This window comes from Malus sylvestris, chromosome 10, assembly GCF_916048215.2.
Source record: "Malus sylvestris chromosome 10, drMalSylv7.2, whole genome shotgun sequence".
NCBI classification, from domain to species: domain Eukaryota; kingdom Viridiplantae; phylum Streptophyta; class Magnoliopsida; order Rosales; family Rosaceae; genus Malus; species Malus sylvestris.
Genome location: NC_062269.1, coordinates 23,092,219 through 23,106,770, shown reverse-complemented (window position 1 = coordinate 23,106,770; position 14,552 = coordinate 23,092,219). Strand labels below are relative to the sequence as shown.

At 35.6% G+C, this 14,552-nt stretch overlaps 1 pseudogene; it reads left to right on the top strand.

The window, feature by feature from the left end:
- The first annotated feature begins 647 nt into the window (after positions 1-647).
- Positions 648-11,485, top strand: LOC126584329 (uncharacterized; annotated as a pseudogene).
- The last annotated feature ends 3,067 nt before the right edge of the window (positions 11,486-14,552 follow it).

Genomic DNA, 14,552 nt, shown 5'->3' with positions numbered 1-14,552 from the left:
CTAGTTACAACGTTGCGCATTGGCAGAAGGCGAAACAAAACGGTGGTAGTTCGATTGTCGTTCATTTTTTGATATCGTCCTTCTCTATCTATACAACTAACGGCAATGTGTGTGCGTGCATGCGAACCAGAGCGACCGGGTCGAGCATGTAAGCACCACCTCTTCTCTCTCACTTAGGTAGAGCAAAATGGTGCGTTTCGGGTGCCATCTTACTAGGGTTCGCTTAGTAGGAGGTTTTCTGTGTACTTCACAAATTTATTGTGAAATTCAAATTTTGATTGCCAGAAACCAATTTTTGATTGAAAATTTGGTGACATTTTAGATTTTGTTAGGTACAGTAGCTTCCTGGTTTTCTTTACCTAAAAATTCTACATTTGAAAGAAAATTGAGTATTTAGGGATGGGGTGGCTAAGAATTTGTTGTAAGATTAAATTTGAAAAAAAATAAATAAATCCAATTGAAAATTTGTTTGGGGGTTGTTTTGTTTTTAATTATTTTGGGTTGTGGGTTTTTCATGTGTTGCTGTAGATGGTAGATTTTAGGACTCAAATTGCATGATTGTGTGTGTAAGCAAGCACTGTTGCCATTGGTATATGGATGTGAGTTTGTGTTTTGCTTCTCATAATTTGTTTCAAATTTGACCTAGGATGGGGGCTGCTTCGTAGTCGGTGGCAAGCTGCTGTTCTGGTTACTATCCCTAGACTCTCATTATTTCTTTTGGATATTAATTGGTTGGAAATTTGACTGAATCTGCATTTTCCTTTCTTTATCTGCCACATTACAGGTTTGGTTCATCGTTCCAGTCATGCTAAACTACCGTTTCGAATCAGACAGTGTAATGGGGCCAAAATCGATAACTGTAATGATGCTTTAGTAACATCAAGAAAGGTAATTTTATCTTCTTTTTGTTTTAGATTTTATGATGTGTCCAATTATCTTGTGGATGCTTGCATATTGAGGATAGAGCTTTGCTATCGCAGATTGTTAGAGGAGGAAGAGGGATTCAATGTTTGATTGCACGTCGTGTTAGCACCATATGCGCTGCATTTGTGGAAGGGGATCATCATCAATTGAGAATTGATGATGATTCACCTCATGAGCCCTACTTTTTAAGTCTTGTCAAAGAAGCTGTGTGGTAATTCCCCTATCAAATCATAGATTTGTCAATAGCCTTTGTTAACTGAAGGAAAATTTTCTAGCAAACATGTTCATTTAAGCAACATCATATGACATGCAATTAACAATTAAAGGCGGAATCATGCTAGCATGCACTTAAAAAAACAAAACATTAACCAAGAAATTCAAAGCCTAGTAGATTGGTGAACCATTAATCAACTCAAAACAAAGTGAGTTGAGATTTATACCTTTGTAGATTCCTCTTTGCATAAGTAAAGGCTAATCACCCAAAGAGAGGGCCTTCATTCCTTGCATCTTAAATCTATATTTTTGGATGGAAGAATAGGTTTCTCCAAGTTCCCAAAGTAGGGAACCTCTAAGTCTCTTCACCAAGGAGAGATTGGAGAAGAAATGAGTGACCTTGGAGTAGTGGGATTGCAAGATGCACCCCCCAAGGGGCCGGCCTCCTAGAGAGAAAATGGAGAGACAAGTTCTCACCAATTTTCTCTAAAAGAAACCCTAAATGAATTTTGGCTATAAAGTCATATTTATACCTTTATTCATTTGAGTGGCAAACTTGTAAATAAGTCCAAGTTCACTACCCTAAACATCATGGCCGGCCTTGGGGTATTTTTGGGTTGTTTGGGCCTTTGTGAATCATTATTCATTAAGTTGTCATACAACTTAAGTTAATGGGCTTGACGTTCGAAGCCCATTGGGCCTAAACGTCCAAAACTATCCCGAGGTCTTTTAACGAACTTATTCGTTTGATTAATTAACATATTAATTAATCCTTGCCATAAATAAATGATTAAACCATTTAATCATTCTTACTCATCTCCGTTTAATCTCCAATCTCCACCTCTTATGGTGTGCGATCCATTAGGTTCCTTTTAGCGAGGCAGTGGGCGATTAAAACCATTTCAAATCGATTGTGAATTGAAACTTACTTTCAATTCTACCTTTAGTGTTTATACACGTTTAGGGCTTCCACAAACCATGAGTGACACCTTGCAGCATATCATGGTTACCCAAGCTAATCAGAAGAGGTAGAGAAAACCTATTCAGTTTGGGATTACAAATGCAATACGGTCTTTCTCTAATACAATACTCTTGACCACATTGTTTGGTTTGATAGTTTATTTATTCATGTCTACTATCCAATGTGATTCGTGTGCTTATATGATTTCCTTGAATGTGATTTAGAACGACTTTTCTAAATCTGATTCATACTCTGGCCAGAGATTCTAAATCATATCATAGAGTATTCTCCCTCAAACAGTTTGAAGGTTAGAGATCCCTTGTTGCGCATTCACTTGCCTCCATGGCTAAGTGGCTTAACCCCAACGATGCCGTGGACACCCCGATGGGGTGACTTTGACATAATCAAAGATCAAGGACTTAACCACAAGACAACTGTGATGCCTCAGGTCAAAGGACTAATTTGCATTATCCCAAACATGAGTTCTCATGTGACATGAGTATGAGAACTCTTCGTTGATCACGTTCAGTGAACTCATTCTCTACTGAGCACCTACGTACTTGTCTTGATGTCACACACACCAATGACTCGAGACTAGTCACTCTCCCTGAGAGAAGACATAGCACGTACCGATCTTGACGGACTATCAATGCCCAATTGGCAATCCTATGATCAGGAACATTTAGGATGTGTCTACGAAAGAATGGTCTCAAGAATCTAACTTCATTAGATTACATTCTTCCAATCACATATTCCTTGGACTTTATCGTTTAAGCATATAACATTTATATGAGACGGCTCAAACAATAATCTTTGCCCTTTATAGTTAAACTAGATAAGTTTAACATGTAAAATGTCCGCAAAGTATCATCATATGATTGGCTTTAGGGCACATTTCCAACAATCTCCCACTTGCACTAGAGCCAATCAGCTTAGTCATCAGTGATGATACCTCTTTTGTAGTCATTTCATAAATGGCTGAATAGTAGGCCTAGGCAATGGATATCTATATGTTATCCATAGAAGCAACCTTGAGAATAACGACGTCACCATTATACATGATTCTCAATCATGTGGTTCAGTCTCTCATATGAGTTCGGATCTTGATAAGACCTTGATTCCCAGGCTTGAGCTATCGCCCCATTAGTGTCATAATGTCAGTACACTAGATACACTTGCTGGTTGGAACCGAATAGAGAGTTCACTAAATGAACTTTCCCATCCAAACAACATTGTTGCAAACTTCTATATGGCAATATATTTTGCAATCATAATGGAACACACTAAAGTCATTACTTTAATGTTTCCATCCAAATATCTCTTTAGTCATAATAAAGAGATATCCGTTTATCTCTTCATTCATAATGAAGAAACATCCAATGATGGATTAGATTCATAATCTAATACATTTACGCTTCCATTACGTTACTCTGATTTTTCCTCATTCTTTGAGGAATTTATCCTTTAGTATTTCTTAAATACTTAAGGACTTACTTGACAGTTGCCATGGTTCTGATCCTGGGCTTACACTGATATCGTCTTGTACCTTTCTAGGTACAACCCATATCAATGTTTTTCATACAATATGAAATACATAAATCACCTTTCTGCTTACGCATAAAGGATTCTATTTACGCATTATTTCTTTGGGAGTCAAAGGGTACGTTCCCTTTGAGAAGAGCTACCTCCTAGTCTCACTAGAGTTGTTCTTCTGATTAAAGTTTATCATCATATGAGAAACTTCCTAGCATCTTTTGTCTATTATTAGGGATTAATATAATCAAATTATATCCTAAAATCTATCAATATAGATTTCCATCCCATGTATATAGACTATGTCTCCCATATACATTCTATCTTCATATAATGTTTAAAGTCATAACTTTAACGAAGAAATATTCTTTTCATTTCCAAAATTAATATATCATACATATATTCATATATATCACATATATATACAAATTTAGGAATATGATTAACTCCCACTAATCTTTTGTAAAACTAGTAAACAAAAGATTAATTTACATCTTTATGAGAAATCAAACGATTTGACCTTTCTCTCATAAGACGCTTATAGCTCCCACTAGCTTGCTAAGATCCATGATGGATGGATCTCTACAACTTATATGTCTTGTGATTCATAGTTTTAGACATATATTATCAAGACTATCTTAATAATGGTTTCGGAAACCCATATTATGTCTAAACATTGAATCACCATTTAGTTGTAGCTAGCAATCTTCAAATTAATTGAAACTAAGACTACGTCAAAAATGGTTCCTTCAAAGTCAACCATTCTATTTGATTGTAGTCACCTTAAGCTACCAATTAGCTTATGAAGGTTTCATTATTTCGGGTCAAATGGTACTTTACCATTCCCATGAGTATATATCGTATATGCACTCAATGTAATCATAAGGATTTTCATTCTTATTTCTTTCGAATTAAGAGGTGCAACTCTATGACATAGTCATAAAGTTCAAACCATTCAACTGAGACGGTTTATAAATCCTTCTCGACTACCTTGGAGCTTATGGTCTAGGAACTAGGTTGTTATATTTGTTGATTACTTTCTTGTCTCTCAAAGAACCATTCTTTGAGTTCTATCCTTCGTTCATTTGCTCTTAGGCAAATCACATTGTAGGATTACAATGAACTACCCAACAAAACAACATTTGTTAGTTGGTTTATAGAAGCGATATCCAAAAGTTAATTTAAGGATATCTTACAAGATTGTTATCAAACAAATATTGTGTATTAACACACAACCCCAAATCTTAACATGCTTAAGATTTGTCTTTCTTTCCAACTACATCTTATGGAGTCATGAAAAATTTGGAAGATCTTCTAATTGACAATCATATTGTTTTAGAAGTATATATCCTATATATATGGGTAATTGATAATATCCAACGAACTAAATCTTATTCGAGTTCGTTCTTCTCCTAATGGAGAAATCCATTATCTTATGATGCTTCTTTCCTTGATATCTTTCAAGAAAACTATTCTAAAGTGTTACCATTCCTTGGATCAAATCTGAGGATGTAAATACTTTAGACGTCTTACTCATCAACTTACATTTCTTGAATTCTTTGAAACATTTTGCAAAGTATTCGGACTTGTGTTTATTCAAAAATAAACTATAGTCCAACCGAGAGTGATCTTCGGTGAATGTTATCCAACATGAGTAGTATTATGTTTGTGGACAAGTGCCACTAACATCTAAGTGAATTAACCTCAACAACTTTGTGATTCTTTCTTCTTTCCAAAAGAATAAAGATTCGAACATTTCGCCTCTATACAATTTTAACAAGAAGGTATTGGATCCGGATCTAATGATCCAAAGCGTCCATCTATGACCAACTCGTAATTTATGTTTTAGAGGTATCACAACTTTAGTTGGGATTAGTCACTACTTTGCAACCTTTTGGGTTTTTAAGCATCATTATATTCTAAACAGTTAACACTACTATATCATCTCTACTATAGAGATAATTAATTAGATTACAATAATCTAATCATTGATTAATAAAGAACAATGTTTTGTCAAACAAAACATTCATCCATCTCTACTATAGTGACGGAATTAAATTCCTTAAAATTGGAATGTAAAGACAATCTTTGGTTTTTCCAATTTCTTTGGTAATTCATATGAGGAAGTAAGTACCATCTGCTTTCGCAGAAATCTATATTTTATTCACTTTCCGAATGTGAAGTACTTTCTCTTCTCTCATATATCTTCTACTTCTTATTAGCCATACTTTTACAACGATTGTAAAACTTAGTTACTAATACGGAATCAAGCATTCAAGTAGAAGAACCAACTGTTTTGAACTATTCAAGAACAATTTACAATGCCTTCGAAAGGTGTGTTCTTGACACTTGCAAGACATTTCTTGCAAATACCCCTTCCAATGTCCATCCTTTCATAAAGAAAGTTTGTTCCCTTGGAGTTATTTTGCTTTCTTCATTTGACTTCTCCTTTGACTACCATAGTCAAGGTCCCTAAACTCCCACTATCTCTCTTGAAACTTATTTCAATTGTGTTATACACATCAAACATTTTGGAGAGCATGTGGTTATTGTACACTACATAGTTTACAATAAACTTAGTGAACGATTAGGATAGGGACACAAAGATGAAGTCCTTGCCTTAGTTCCCGTCTCTAGAAGTGTTTTAATACTTCAACACTCAATGATTCAAAATCATCATAAGTCCATGTTGATGGACTATTTTTGTCAACCAACCATTATGTTCTAAACATAATTACAAACTTTCAAGAGTTGTTCAAAGCAACAACTCTCATTTCTTCATACAACAATTTGTAAGTGAAGAATCATGGCACATTAAGTGTCCATGCCTTTGTGCTTTCTTCTTAAGTTCTTTGTTCATTTAACAAAGAAACAAGCACTAAGTGTTTGCATTGACTAAGGGTTGTTCAAAACAACTCATTATTTCTTCATACAACGATTTGTAAGTGAAGAACTAATAACACTAAAAGTGCCCTTTTCTTTATGCTAATCTTCGTAAGTTCCTTTGTTCATATAACGAAGGAATAAGCATTGGTTGTTTGTGTTGTCCTCTTCATGATAGACTTTTCTAACATGTTCTTCCAATGATACATTATCATTAGGAAGATTGTGAGGATGAGACTACTTAGATACATATGCAATCCTTTTAAGACATTCTTTGGGATTGTGGTACCAAGTCCGGAAACTAAAACATTCGATTTTATTTGTCAAGTGTTGGATAGCGTTTGCAAATATATTGGTAAACAAATACATAACGAATATAAATTGATTGATTTTAAGCTATTTGATTCGGGTCTTTAAATCAAATAGCACCACCCACTATTTTTGGCAAATTCCATATCCCTCATTGGAATTCGAGAGTTTTGGATGAAACTCTTAGTAGGTTATGGGAGGCTCACTATTACCAAGCCCACCTCACAATGATATGATATTGGCTAGCATTAATAATAATGAGAGAGTACGCTTACTCATTTGCAACTAATGCAAGTACCCATCTTATTTGGCCTCTAGAGAATGTCACCTCACAATGATATGATATTGGCTCCATTGCACTTAGTTAAGTCATTCCCACCATGCTTAGTTCGTGAAGGGGTTCAAGAATAGCCTCACAATGATATGATATTGACTATCCTCGTTGCCTACACTAACCTCATCATATGTTTATGGATTCCTCCTGAGTATAAGCATGCACTTTGTACTCCCCCATGATAGGGTGAAGCCGGTGTACAAGTCATAAACGATTGGAGCCCACCACGGTGGAAGGCCTACGAAAGAGTGTTCTAAGCACTCTCACGCTTATCAACTTAATAATGGTTTGGTTGAGGGTTTTAGGTCTCATCACATATAAACATACATTTTAATCTCTATTAAAACAATTTTGGTCCTATTACAACTATTGGTCCATATGATTGTTTTTAGTTGTATATAATACTCCCACTATGCTTATAAAACGGTTTTTAAAGCAAGAGTATATGATACTACTAACATAACCTTTGCATTCATTTGATGGACTATATAGTTGCCTTAGGGCCTTAGGATGATTATGAACCTTTGTTTAGATTCAACACGAGCCTTGTGTTGAATCTCGGTCTAGGGATGGTGATTGATTTTAGTTACGCGTTTAATCACATTAAGGCGTGTTGTCTTAGGGGCGTTGGACCCAACTACTTCATTTTCATGCATATCAAATAAAGCAAGAAAGAAGTACTTCAAAGTAAAGGTGAGCTTATGCTCATTACAACATTTGCATAAAACAAATTACTTTAAAGTAAAGAAGAGCTTATGCCCTTTTACAACATTTGATCAAATCAAATTACAACCAAAATCTAATCTACACATTCCCATGGTTCAAACAAATTTGAAACGGCCTTTCACATAGCTCAATTATATTAGGCTTAGGTTCATAATCACCCTTTAATTAATTAACACTTTAACTAATTAAATTGAATGCAACATTTTCATTTGGTTTTTGTATCCATAAAATTGATTTAAATGGAGCTAAACAAAATGAAAATCCAATTCTCATTTAAAGAGACAAAACAATTTTGTTCTCTATCTAATTTGGGCCAATATGCAATAACCACAACTTTTGGGCCATAAAGCAATTAACCTCAACTTTTGGGCTATATTGCAAAACTTTTGGGGTCACTTTGTAAAGACACATAAGTCCACTACTTCATGTAATTACACTAGAACCCAAAATTTAATCAATGCAAAAACTTCATTAAAGGAGCAAAACAATTTGTCCTTTAGCGTTTTTGGACCTAAACGTAAAAACGTAAACTTTTGGGCCAAAGTGCAAATACACAAAAGTATCAAAACTTTATGTAATTGCATAAAAGACCCAAAAGTACCCCCACTAGTAGGGTGGCCGGTTTTGGAAGAAGAAGTTAGTGATGTGTGTGTTGATTTGTGAGTTTTGACATAAAGCTTGCAAGTGGTGCAAGTGGTGTGTGTGAAAGGAAATTAATCCTTACACACCCATCACCATATCTCTTACATCTCTTACACCTCTTACACCATTTAAACAAATATCTAAAACATTTAAACATTTGAAAATGCATAAAACATAAACTTTATGAAATAAATCAAAACTTTGAATCAAAACACAAACCTTTTTGTTCTTGGCAAAAATGTCAAGAACAATGAAGAACATTCATGAAAAACCCAAAATTTTTCCATGAACTTTTTCCACCCAAAAACATTCCAAAACCATTCAAACTTAAGGGAAATAACATCTAACCAAACTAGGGTACATAGGGGTTCCAAAAGTCACTTGAAAACACTTTTAACAAGTCAAACAAGAACCCAAAAATCCACCCTTTGGATTTGGCCGAATTTTCCCAAAGTCATGGCACCAAATTTTAGCTCCAATATTCATGCTCATATGAACTACATCTACAACATTTGAGATGGCAAATTTTCTAACAAAATTTACATTCAAAGAAGCAAGAATAAAGCTTGTAACAATTACAACTTTTAAATCACAAACTATGAACTACAAAACCCAAAAGGATTCACCAACTACTAGACCTAGGCTCTGATACCACTTGAAGGAAAATTTTCTAGCAAACATGTTCATTTAAGCAACATCATATGGCATGCAATTAACAATTAAAGGCGGAATCATGCTAGCATGCACTTAAAAAAACAAAACATTAACCAAGAAATTCAAAGCCTAGTAGATTGGTGAACCATTAATCAACTCAAAACAAAGTGAGTTGAGATTTATACCTTTGTAGATTCCTCTTTGCATAAACAAAGGCTAATCACCCAAAGAGAGGGCCTTCATTCCTTGCATCTTAAATCTATATTTTTGGATGGAAGAATAGGTTTCTCCAAGTTCCCAAAGTAGGGAACCTCTAAGTCTCTTCACCAAGGAGAGATTGGAGAAGAAATGAGTGACCTTGGAGTAGTGGGATTGCAAGATGCACCCCCCAAGGGGCCGGCCTCCTAGAGAGAAAATGGAGAGACAAGTTCTCACCAATTTTCTCTAAAAGAAACCCTAAATGAATTTTGGCTATAAAGTCATATTTATACCTTTATTCATTTGAGTGGCAAACTTGTAAATAAGTCCAAGTTCACTACCCTAAACATCATGGCCGGCCTTGGGGTATTTTTGGGTTGTTTGGGCCTTTGTGAATCATTATTCATTAAGTTGTCATACAACTTAAGTTAATGGGCTTGACGTTCGAAGCCCATTGGGCCTAAACGTCCAAAACTATCCCGAGGTCTTTTAACGAACTTATTCGTTTGATTAATTAACATATTAATTAATCCTTGCCATAAATAAATGATTAAACCATTTAATCATTCTTACTCATCTCCGTTTAATCTCCAATCTCCACCTCTTATGGTGTGCGATCCATTAGGTTCCTTTTAGCGAGGCAATGGGCGATTAAAACCATTTCAAATCGATTGTGAATTGAAACTTACTTTCAATTCTCCCTTTAGTGTTTATACACGTTTAGGGCTTCCACAAACCATGAGTGACACCTTGCAGCATATCATGGTTACCCAAGCTAATCAGAAGAGGTAGAGAAAACCTATTCAGTTTGGGATTACAAATGCAATACGGTCTTTCTCTAATACAATACTCTTGACCACATTGTTTGGTTTGATAGTTTATTTATTCATGTCTACTATCCAATGTGATTCGTGTGCTTATATGATTTCCTTGAATGTGATTTAGAACGACTTTTCTAAATCTGATTCATACTCTGGCCAGAGATTCTAAATCATATCATAGAGTATTCTCCCTCAAACAGTTTGAAGGTTAGAGATCCCTTGTTGCGCATTCACTTGCCTCCATGGCTAAGTGGCTTAACCCCAACGATGCCGTGGACACCCCGATGGGGTGACTTTGACATAATCAAAGATCAAGGACTTAACCACAAGACAACTGTGATGCCTCAGGTCAAAGGACTAATTTGCATTATCCCAAACATGAGTTCTCATGTGACATGAGTATGAGAACTCTTCGTTGATCACGTTCAGTGAACTCATTCTCTACTGAGCACCTACGTACTTGTCTTGATGTCACACACACCAATGACTCGAGACTAGTCACTCTCCCTGAGAGAAGACATAGCACGTACCGATCTTGACGGACTATCAATGCCCAATTGGCAATCCTATGATCAGGAACATTTAGGATGTGTCTACGAAAGAATGGTCTCAAGAATCTAACTTCATTAGATTACATTCTTCCAATCACATATTCCTTGGACTTTATCGTTTAAGCATATAACATTTATATGAGACGGCTCAAACAATAATCTTTGCCCTTTATAGTTAAACTAGATAAGTTTAACATGTAAAATGTCCGCAAAGTATCATCATATGATTGGCTTTAGGGCACATTTCCAACATTAACTAGGAGCACAAATTGGTGGTCTTGCCTAAGTACTATTATCATATGTGATAAACAAAACATTGCAATTATCATTAATTAATTGGGTGAAGTTTTTCTACTTCTTTTAGGGGGTTGAGTTCGTTATTCGTTTTTCTAGTTGAGCAGCCTAGTCAGCTGAAGTACATTAAATGGCCAAGCTTTCGCAGCACGGTATGCGCAAAACAAAAACTACATTTGAAAGATGTAGAATTTTGAATCTACTTTGTGACTTTGCTATCTTTTAAAGTCAACCAGTGAATACTTATTTCTCCATCTTTCATCGAGTTCAAAATTGATTACAATTTATGGTAGTTCAAATCTGATGTTGTTTTATTGATTCTGTGCAGCTTAAGACTGCTACACTTACTCTTGTTCTTGTGGTGCTACTCATCGTGGCACTTTCATCAACGGACTCTGCCCTTAGCTATCTGTTGGCTTTGATTCTCAGGCGAACCCTCTGATCATCAGAAGTGCGATCAACTATCAAAACTAGAATTATGACCGAGCTCATTTATTGGAGACACTACAGTGCACATTCCATGGAACATCGCCCCTTTGGTGTGTTGTTATCGAAACAACACACCAAATTATGTGAGTACCTTTTTAGCATAATCTGCACATTATCATAGTGTACCCTGTTCATTTAGCAATTAAAGATACTTATCAAACAAGATAGACCTTCACTATTGTTTTATGTATGCTTGCGTCTAGTAGCAATGAGGGTCAAAATGCTAGTAATTGAATCATTATAAGCTAATTTTGATTCGTGGTGAGTTTTTATTAACCTTTATGTATTGCTGTTTTAATTTTAACCTTTATAGTATTGCTGTTTTAATTTTTTTTATTTTGTAGTTTTCCATGTTCAAGTAGGATTTTTGTATGAATTTTTTTTTTTTTAATTCTGGGTGTTTTCTTTATATCATTAGATCCGATGTCTGGGTGTATGATTTGTTTATGTTTTTCGTTTTAGAACACATTGCTCTATGTTTTTTGGAATTTAGTTTTTGTAATTTTGGGTGTTTTGTTTATATCCTTAGATCTGTCGTTTGGTTGTTTGATTTGCTGCTATTTTTTTGTTTCAGTGCACTTTGCTCTTCGTTTTTTGGGGCTTCTGTGTGCAGCTTCGAAGCCGTTTATGCTCAAGGTAAATAATTTCAGTTTTTTCCTTTTAGCATTTTCTGCAACAATTTTATTTTATTTTATTTTATTTTATTTTATTTATTTTTTTTTATAAAGATTTTGGTGTCTTTGTTATGTTGTTTTGGATGGTGTTGGATGACTTGGTGTTTCCTGTTGTGTTGCAAAGGATTTTATCTTAAGTGGTAGCAAGTTTTTGTGAAAATTAAATATGAAAAACAATCAATAATTTCATAAATTAATTGTCGAACAATGGTTCCTAAAACACCCTTTAAAAGGTAGATCTTTCTTTAAAAGAATTGTTGGCACTATTGTGCGATCTGTGCAAGACGATCCAAATGAGCAAGCTTGGTATTGCTTTATGCTTTTCCTTATCATAAGATGTTGCATATTTTCTTTTGAAAGAACTGATTGCTTAATTTTTAAAGTTCTCTAATACTTCTCTAGCCATGTTATTTGCATGCATTGAGACCTACTAGATATGTTGTCGTATTAAGCTTTCCAGACCATCGACATAGTGCAATAACTTTGTAAGGATGTCGTAGTTGTCTTATTTCACTTATCTCCCCCCTCTCCCTTCCCCTTTTCTTTTCGGTTATATTTGTACCATACTTGATTGCCTACCTTGTCAGTTACCTCTTTCGGCAAATCTCCTAGCTCGGCGACTTGGGGGACTCCTACTATAAAGTTTGTATCGCGCTTTGTAGGTGAAGCTTTGGAGTTGAAGCTTTTGTTGGGTACCATGAATTGATTTTGCTTCACACTATCTTGATCAAGATAGTGTGAAGCTTTTGAGAATTTGTAGTTGTCCTCCATTGATGAAGCTTTGTTGAATTTCCCAATTTCGTTTTTTTTTTTGGAAAAATTAGATATTTGTTGAATTTCCCAATTTCCTTTTTTTTTTTGTTGGGAAAATTAGAAATTTGAAAATGTGGGAGAGACAACATATACAAATTTTGCTTCCATACTGTTGAGCAAGAGATTGTGATGAAAGCCACACCTTGTAGTAGTCGAAGGTTTGGATGAACCATATAAATCGAATTTGCTTCGAACAGTCTTGATCAAGAGTGTGTGAAGCTTTTTGCAAGTTGTAGTTGCCCTTCATTGATGAAGCTTTTGTTGGCACCATAAATTGGTTTTGCTTCACACTGTCTTGATCAAGAGTGTGTGAAGCTTTTGAGAATTGTGGTTGAAGTCTTTTGATGAAGCACTTGTTGGCACCATAAATTGGTTTTGCTTCACACTGTCTTGATCAAGAGTGTGTGAAGCTTTCTATGAGTTATAGTGTTTGCATTGTTACAGAGGATAAATGTCTTAAGCAAATGCAAGAGGGCTGAATAGGTTGATTTTCGTATGCCATGCACTGAAGTTGTTGTTGGCTTGTAATAAGACTTTGTTGGTGACTATAACTCTTGTTGGGCATAAGTGCTCCCCTAGTTGAGTTGTCAAGCTTGAGGGTTTTTGATTATTTGTGAATGCTATGAGTTCACATGTACAAGTTGTACCACTCGTCTTCTGGTAGGTGGAATGAATGGTGAGTTGCTTTCATCACTTGGTTGGTGGTACGAAGGTGAGTTCCTTTATCACCTTTCATCACATTTCATCACCTGGTTGGTGGCACGAATATGAGTTCCTTTTTCACCTGGTTGGTGGCATGAATGGCAAGTTGCCAAATGATATTACAGTACGGGTTGTACATTTCATCACCTGGATGATGTCATGAAAGAGAGTACGGGTTGTACATTTCATCACTTGGTTGGTAGCATGAAGGAGAGTACGGGTTGTACATTTCATCACCTAGTTGGTGGCATGAAGATGAGTTCCTTCTTCACATTTCATCACCTGGTTGGTGAGAATAAGGGCAAGGTGTCGAGGCACATTGTAGCAAGTGTCGAATGACACAAAGTATGTTGAACCCTTTCAACGCACAATTGGCTTATGTATGAATGTGTTGGAATGTATGATTAAACGAATATATTGTGAAGCTGTTTGTTTATTTGTATGGTCTTGTTGACATATACTTAGACTTGGTTTCATGTTGGAAGCATTCATGTTGAAGCTTTGAACCCGAGTGTTTCATTGCTAGGAATGTAAGAGGATTAGGACCGAATTGTCTAAATCACCTCTTTATTGAATTCATGCCAAATATTCTTCGTTACATAGGATGCCGAATGGCTGAAGCTTAACACTTATACAATATGAGTTTACTTGTAATAGTACTTCAAGTGATCAGCGTTCCATGGATGGCTAAGGGTCTTGCCATCGGAGCTTCTAAGCTTGTAGGAGCCAAGGCGACTGATGCCAACAACTTCAAATGGTCCATCCTAATTTAGACTAAGTGTTCCTTCACTCGGGAGTCTGGTGCAGAGTAATCTTTTCTTCAATACCCAG